The sequence below is a fragment of the Miniopterus schreibersii genome (assembly GCF_964146895.1).
Source record: "Miniopterus schreibersii genome assembly, chromosome: 18".
Taxonomy (NCBI): Eukaryota; Metazoa; Chordata; class Mammalia; order Chiroptera; family Miniopteridae; genus Miniopterus; species Miniopterus schreibersii.
Genome location: NC_138121.1, coordinates 16,763,656 through 16,771,795, shown reverse-complemented (window position 1 = coordinate 16,771,795; position 8,140 = coordinate 16,763,656).

The following is an 8,140-nucleotide window of genomic DNA, read 5'->3' as shown; positions in this document are numbered from 1 at the left end:
TTTAGCATGTTATTTATCTTCTAGGGAGTTGTACAGATCGAGGAGAAAACTTAAAACAAAAATGAAGCAAAACAAATGTAAATATTGCCCACCACCATCTGTAAATCTAGAAGGAGAAGGAAATTTATTACTAACAGCAGGTGGAATCAGGGCAGGGTAATAACCTTGGCTGTGGCTGGCATATATTACTGGGTACAGACATCTCTTGAGGGACGTGGCTCAGACGCCGCAGACTTGCAGGCTCGGATCCTGCACAGAAGTCCCAGCCTTCCCTATGCCAGGGCGATAGGGCATTGCAGTGTCTGCAACTTTCATTTCTAGACCAAACCTAGAACACTTGTGCATTTGTGAGTTATAGACATACCAGGTTTCATTTTAATAGGACCCCTCTAGGAGGCTGAAATAAAATTTTGCAATATTTAAATTCTGGAGGGAACGGGACAATCATTTAAAAAGGGATCATCCTTCATGGCCATTGGTTGCTTTCAAGTCTTCCCGAAGTGCCTAAGAGTCAATTGCCTGGCTCTTCAGGCCTTCTATTGTGTGCTTGTTTGCTTGTGTGGGGTACGTGTAAAGAGATGACAGGCACCTGATGGGTCACCAGGGAAAGCCTGAGGCCATGTGGGAGGCCAGCCATATAAGCCCAGATTGGTTTGATCCCAGGACACATCAGTTATCCTTGTCTGTGTGTGGGTTAAAGAAGAAGGTATTCCTCAGGTTGCAAGCAGGGACACTATGGTATGTTCAATAGGGGACTGAATTTTGTACCTGGTAGATGCAATTAGTTTGCTGAGAATTCTAGAAGAAGCTAATACAGTGTAGCTGGGATGCAGGGATGGTGTCTACCACTGAGGCATGTGGCCTCAAGAGAGAGGTCATGCTAACTACCTTGGGACAAAAGGGAGAGAAACCACGTGGTGCCGAAGGCAGAATCAGTCTTAAAATCCAGCTGGTGTGTGTAGGCCTGCAGAGGTCAACCTACAGAGAGGAAGAACACAGGTTTGGGGTGAGGAGAAGGGGGCAGAGACAGGAGTCACGGGTGGGTGTGACACTGCAAGGTTGGAGACTTTGGGGGAAAAATCTAGGCAACACCAGGAGTCACAGCTGGAGAGGAGCTTGGCCAACAGGCTGTGAATGACTCTGTCCCACTAGATCTGGAACCAACTTACAGAGCCCATAATTAGGCATCTAGTGCCAATAGGGTAAAGATGGCCTGATTTTCAGGAGGAGACCACTGACATTTCTAGGAAAGGAGTTAAGAATATAAATGAAGGCCAGGAATTACTATACACAGTACTTTTAAGAGTTCAGGACCTGTAATGTCCCTACAATTTAATTTACTATAGTCTCTTCTACTCTATTTTCTGCTGCTGGTGCATGAAGGCAATAATGAGAGGATTCCCCCAAAATCTGGGAATGAGGAAAGGAATAAAAGGAATGTGGATTTTGAAGTTTAATTTTCTGTGGACAGACATTTCAAAGAGACAGAATGACACACAGGCCAGCATGACCGTACCTACTGGGCACGTCAACATATGTAAAGGAGGCAGGACTGGCCAGCAGCAGGAACACAGGGCACAGATATTCACGGCGATAAACACCGGCAATGCCCAGTAAAAACCGTTCACTGGAGCTGCAGAGGTGTCAGTTCTAACGGCAAAGCCAACGTGGATACAGATTCCGTGAGCGTTGGCCAGCGGGCTTCGTGTATGTGGGCTCATTGGCAAGGCCATCCATGACACATCTGCTTAATCCATTTTCCTATCGCATTCAAGGCTCACTAGAAAACCTTCGGATTATTCCTTGACTGTAAGTAAATATGCCTGCACGAACAAGGCCCAGCGTTTACAAATCTGCAGGTTCTGGCCTCTGGAACTCCTATTTCTCACTACAAATTAATACACTCACATTTTGACTATGATTTGGGTTCCCATGCACTCTTATTTCAGTGACAGAAAAAGCTGGCTATATTGGGATACTTACTACATGGGTTATATATATTTTAATTATAAATTTGTAAACCTCCTTTGCTTCATTTCACAGATTTGTTCAAGGGACCTTGTCCCTGAGAGTCGGCGGGTCCGTTCCCGGGATGTGGGGAGCATCCGTTTCCTAGCCCATCAGGCTGAGAACCACATCCTGGAAGGCGACAAAACTGCCCAGGTGTTTCTCTCTCCCCCCCTCCCTCTCTCTCTAAAAATCAATAAAAACACATTATTCTGTGAGGATTAAACAAAACAAAACAAAAACTTCCCTTCTCTCTCTTCCTGTGTCCAGCTTCCTCACTGTTTAGCACTGAAGATACAGAATGATTGAGAAATCTCCAGAGGGGAGGGGGCGGAGGGGTATGGAGACTAGACTTGGGGTGGTGGGCACTCAATGCAGCCCATATAGAGGTAGTGTACTGAGGAACTGCATACCTGAAAATTATATGATGTTACTAATTACTGTTACCCTAATAAATTTGTTCAATTAAGAGAGAAATCGACAGGAGAAAATTTGCCTGTGCCTGGATGCCTGCTGTCAATCGGAGGCAGAACTTTGGAGAAATTATCTAAAGAAAGGTGCGCATCTCCACAGGCTTACTTCGTGCACTTATTAAACCTTTCTCGTGGGCTCTGAGAATTAAACTCTGACTGCACCGCTGGGTTTCAGCACATTTTCTGCGCTTCCACCACCTTTTAGCACAGTGTTTGGAAATCTCTCAGAGTGATGTGCCACATTCGTAGGGCCACCAACTTTCCATTTCCAGAACTAGGTAACTATGTTTAGGATGCCGGCAAATCCACGTGCTTTTCAGTTAGCGGCATAGATGAGAGGCTGCTGTGACGCGGCCGATGGGGCGTCCCTGAGAGGAAGCAGGGAGGCAGGGCCTGGGTTGGGCAGGGCCTGGGGGATGAAGGCAGTAGCTGCCCTTTCACACCTGGCCAAGGGGGGCAAGGGGTTGTCAGGAGGGGGGAGACGCACAGGCAAGAAGGGTGGGGGACAGAGGGAGGCAAAAGCCCCGGCTGGACCTCACCCGTTAGGCACCTCCTTGGCAGGACGTAGCTTTCTCCAGACGTGGCATGTGGCGGCTGCCTGCAGCCCCCTGCCCGTTTCCTATTGTGCCAATGGCAGGAAAGGCATCCCAGCCACCCTTGCGACTCCCTGAATGGGGTCCTTTGGTTCAGCCACAGTTCGTGCATTATTCTCAGAGAGGTTCACAGTTCCAGCCCTCTCATTAAAACCTCGTGTGTGTGTGTGTGTGTGTGTGTGTGTATGTGTGTGTGTGTGTGTGTGTGTGTTTGAAGCCATAGTATCCTGACCTTTGTACATTCTATTTAGGAATAACTCAGACAACTGGTTTATATTACCAGCTAAATGCTTATGAAATTTCATTTTAAGAGACATAACTGAAAAAGCATAAAAAATGTCCAAATTCTCTCATTTAAAAACATCACCACGAGCCAAGACCTTGTATGACAATGTGTAAGTGCAATGTTACAACTGAGTTATGAGGGCCGTGGAAATAAAGTCTGGGAAGGAAGGGTCAGAGGACTTTAATGGGCCTGCCATACCCTCGACGTGGGAAATGAACACCAAATGGCCGCATTGCTAGGTCTCGCTCTGAAAATATATCCGAAGACAGACGGTACTGTTCTGAGGTGAAAAAAAGATACTCCATGAGCACAATTAGAAAATTACTCTCATTTAGCATGTTCAAAATTGGCTTGAGCATTAGAAGGTCTAACAAATTTACCAAACAATAGTTCTGTTAATCCTTCTGGCTTCTTCCCCCTTTATTTTTCAGTCCCTTGCTCACAGAGATGTATAAACAGAATCCATGTCCTTGATCAGTTACCCAAGATAAATTGATAAGTAACTGCGTCCTGGTTATGGGTAGATTCTTTGCACTGATTTGCCTAGGCCAAAGTATTACTAATAATGATATCAGTTACGATAATGGTGATACACATCTATTTAGCACGTATGATAGCGTATGCACATTTCACGATGCTTTATATGCATCCTCTCATTTCCTGTTTTAATAGTCATGTGAAACAAATGATTATTACCCATTTTTTAGATAGGGAAACAGATTAAGAAAGGTTAGGTAATTGCCCAAGGTCACTGAGCTCGCAAGCAGTGGAGTCAGGATGCAAACCCAGGTCTCAAAGCCCCAGTGTTTGGTGACATAGGTACCAATTCCAGGGCAAACCCAGGTGAGTGTCAAGAGGCACCACCATTTCCCAGACAACTGGTATCCTTGGGTAAGTTACAGAACCTCCCTGCGCTTCAGATCCTGCCTCTGAAAAGTGTCTGTGTTAGAATAACCTTACCTTGTAGGGTTGCTCAGCAGAATAAATGGGCCAGCCCTTAGCATAATGCCTGGCACGTAGTGAGAACTTAATTAATGTTAGACTTTATTTATGTTGTTTTCGACTCCTTCAATCAACAATTTTAAGACAGACTATTGCTGACTGTTATGGAGGGCAATTAAGTAGAAAGCTCACACGGTATATTTCAGACTTCTGGGCCTTAGCGTATGATTGAAATGGCCAGCTGTGATGTTATTAGCTGCCGAGGCCAACGGATAGAAGCCGGGCTAAGCAAAATGAACCAGGGAGTGTTTAGTGAGGATCATCACTCTGATATTCGTGGGTGGGCAAGGGAGATGCAGTAGGTGAAGGAGAAAATAACAGTCGGCGAGTACCTACCGCATGCCAGTTACACAGCAAAAACTCCTTTCATTACTTTATAATGACGCCTAAAATAAGACAAGGTCTCTACTTCACAGGCTTCAAATACGGCTGGGACAATGTCGCTTTAGTCTTAAATGCACAAAATTAAAACTATGTATATTTTTGATAGCTCCAACAACATCGATATCCATGCCGTTAGGCAGATCTACAAGGAGATAATCCAGAAAAGGGTGCTATTTCTTTTTAATGTCAGAAAGCCTAGAAAGTGACTAATTTCCCCTCAAATATAAATTATGGTTATTATTATTTTATAGGCTGGGATCCCTTAGCTGTCCCCTAGGGTCGTATATAGCATCTGGGCCCAAGTACGCTAGTCCTTCGACAATCTGGTATGATCTATATATGTTTGAAATGTATGTTCCTTAATTTATGATTCCAACCAGAAAATGAAATAAGTTTCAGGGTGAGAGTGTTGGAGTTTTCCAGGGACCTTTTGCCAGGAGTTCCTAAGACAGTGAGGCACGTAACAATAGGGTCCCTCCTCAGCCACCTCCTGACTAGGCAGTTCTACCTCGAACATCAAAGCTGCGGCATTAAAATTTAATTTGAATTTAAAATCCCTGACAGGGACCGACACTGGGGAAGCAGGGGTTAACCTCGGAGGTAATGAGGCTGCTGCTGCCACCGCTGATTCTGTTGACAGTATTGTATCACCTAATGAATGTGGCGATATACATCCTGATGAGGGGCAGGCTGGAGTCCCCAGAAAGGTAATGACAATGAGGAGGGGCCGGAGCCCTGCTGCAGATGAAAGCAATACAAAGCCTCAGCCCAGGAGGGGCAGGCTGGGGCGGGGCCTGGAGAGGGTAGACCATTTGGCTCAACTGAGGCTGGTTGCCCCAAACTCCAGGAGGTGCTTTCTAGGGACTACAGGGTTTGCAGGAGCCGAAGGAAGCGAAAGAAAGGTGATGGGCTTCTAAGTCAGCTCTCCACAGGCCCAGAGAAGCACAGAACTAGGCCAATTACCGTCTTAATTATCCACTTCACTGTCTGAAACTTCTGCTTTATTTTGATTGTAATACACTGCCACGAATTGCTCTGCCTTTTCTTCAGTTAACGAGTTTGGTGTGGTCCCTTTGCTACTGTCCCTTCCCAGATATGTCCCGAGGGCTCCTCCAACAGCCTCACTGCAGCAAACAGACTCGGGAGGCCCTTACGGCGGCACGACCCGTGTGTTCCGATTAGCACACGAGCACGCGAGCAGACCCTCTGGACGCCACCTGGAGAGCACCGAGGAACAAAGGTGACCTCCGTGCAGCCTGCACCGGCTCCGGGCCACGGGACATGGGGGTTCGAACGCCAAGAGTTCCCTGCTTTTGCAGACCAACGGTCCAGGCTTTCTCAGTTCAGGAAGATGAGAACTGGGGAGAGTCCAACACGCTCATACTGGAGCAGAACACGGTTCTCGGGTGGAGAAATGAACCCCAGCGCTAGAGATGGAACCTGGTGAGGTGGAACTGCGTGGCGCTGAGCAGCGCCAGACTGGTGGACCTTCCTCTGGAATGGGCCATCTATCTTTTTCTAGGATTCTCAGATCTGATTGTGTATGAGTCACCCAGATAAATTTTCAAAATCTAGATTGTTTGGCCCTGTCCCTGGAGAGGTTGGTTTATGAGGACTTGGGTGAGTGTGGCCTGGACAGAAAAGCATCTCTCTCTTTCCTTCCTTCCTTCCTTCCTTCCTTCCTTCCTTCCTTCCTTCCTTCCTTCCTTCCTTCCTTCCTTCCTTCCTTCCTTCCTTCCCTTCTCCTTCCTTCCTTCCTTCCTTCCTTCCTTCCTTCCTTCCTTCCTTCCTTCCTTCCTTCCTTCCTTCCTTCCTTCCTTCCTTAATTCCCTATAGGTGACCATCATATACTACTGACTGAGGAAATGTCTTAGGTAAAAGCAGGAAGCAAATAAGAGGGAAAAAATGGGAGATCATACTTTTTCATAGCTCAGAGCAGGGTTCCTCAACCTTGGCTGTGTTGACATTTCAGACTGGATCATTCTTTGTTGTGAGCAGTTGTCCTGTGCATGGTAGGGTGTTTAGCAGCATCCCTGGCCTCTTCCCACTAAATGCCAGTAGCATGCCCCAGCCACGACAAATCAAAAATGTCCCCAGACATTGCCAAATGTCCTCTGGATAGGGGTGGGAGTGCAAAAATTGCCCGCAGTTGACGGCCACTGGCTTAGACAGACCTAGAGGACTTGCAGAGTGGACATCTTAAGAGGCCTGGGTACTGAGTGTCAGGAAAATCATAGCCAAGTCCCTGATGGCTGATTGCAATAAGCCAATCTTTCACTTTGTGATTATAATCCCTGGAAAGAAATTTTACTCCAGCTTTTTGTTTTTGTTTTTTTGAGTTGTTACAACGAACACTCTTTTAAGACGGGTGGTGGCTGTGAAGAGAATCTTCCATTTGCATGAACCTTTCTCACAGCTTTAGTTCCCTCTGGCCGGAGCACCCTCGGCCACGCCCCTCATTTGCACAGGACCTAAGGGGAAACCAAACAGGTACCCAGGCTCCGCAAAGCCCACACCCCGCGCGTGCACCGGCCACACGTGGGAGCACCCTCTCCTCCTTCCAGTTGGTGCTGCCCGGAGAATGAAAAATCCTTTTTTTATCAGCAAAGGGAGAGTTGAGACTAAGGACCAGAAAGATGAAAATCCTTCAAGATACCTGTTAGCAGAAGAAAGCTCCCTTCTCTCTCCCCTCTCCTTCCTAGCTCTCTCATGCCTCTCTTGCCCTTTCCTTCCTTTGCTCTCCCCTCTCGCGCTCTCTCTCTCACGCCTTCTGTCCAATCTCCCCCCCCCCCCCCATTTTGTTCGATTGCCTTGCCGGGAGCCTTACAGAAACTTCTCTCAAGAGCAGGCCTATTGAGCCTCACTCTCAAACTGCCCCCAGAGCCCACTGGATATTCCTTCAGATGTCTAACAAGCGTTGAACACAACTGAGGTTTAGAGAGACGCGGAAATCAATACCGCGGCTTCCACCAGTCACGCTGAGGGATTAGTTGTCCCAAGGAAAAGCACAGACTGTTGAATAAGGGAATCATGACTCCGAATACCCTAACAGGTTTATGAACTAGAGAGCAGCCTCTGGCCTTGCCAACCTCCAGTTGGCCAGGAGAGAAAGGAGACTGCGAAAACATTCACTTAGCTTTCTCCCCCTTTGTATTAATGAGGTCAAGCGCTGGACCTCAGGGGTTCAACAGTGGTTCTCAGAGGAGTGACTGTTCAGGCCAGTGGGCAAGGATGGCCATCTGAGCAGTGGCGCTCAGAGGCTCTGAGCATCCTCCTGGATGTGGTGAAGTCAGTGGTCACATCCCTCAGGACAGAGCTTGCAAGAAGGCCAGATCTGGAAGTTAAGCAAATAACAAACTGTGCCTTGTACTACCGGCTGTGAGCGGGCACCGTTA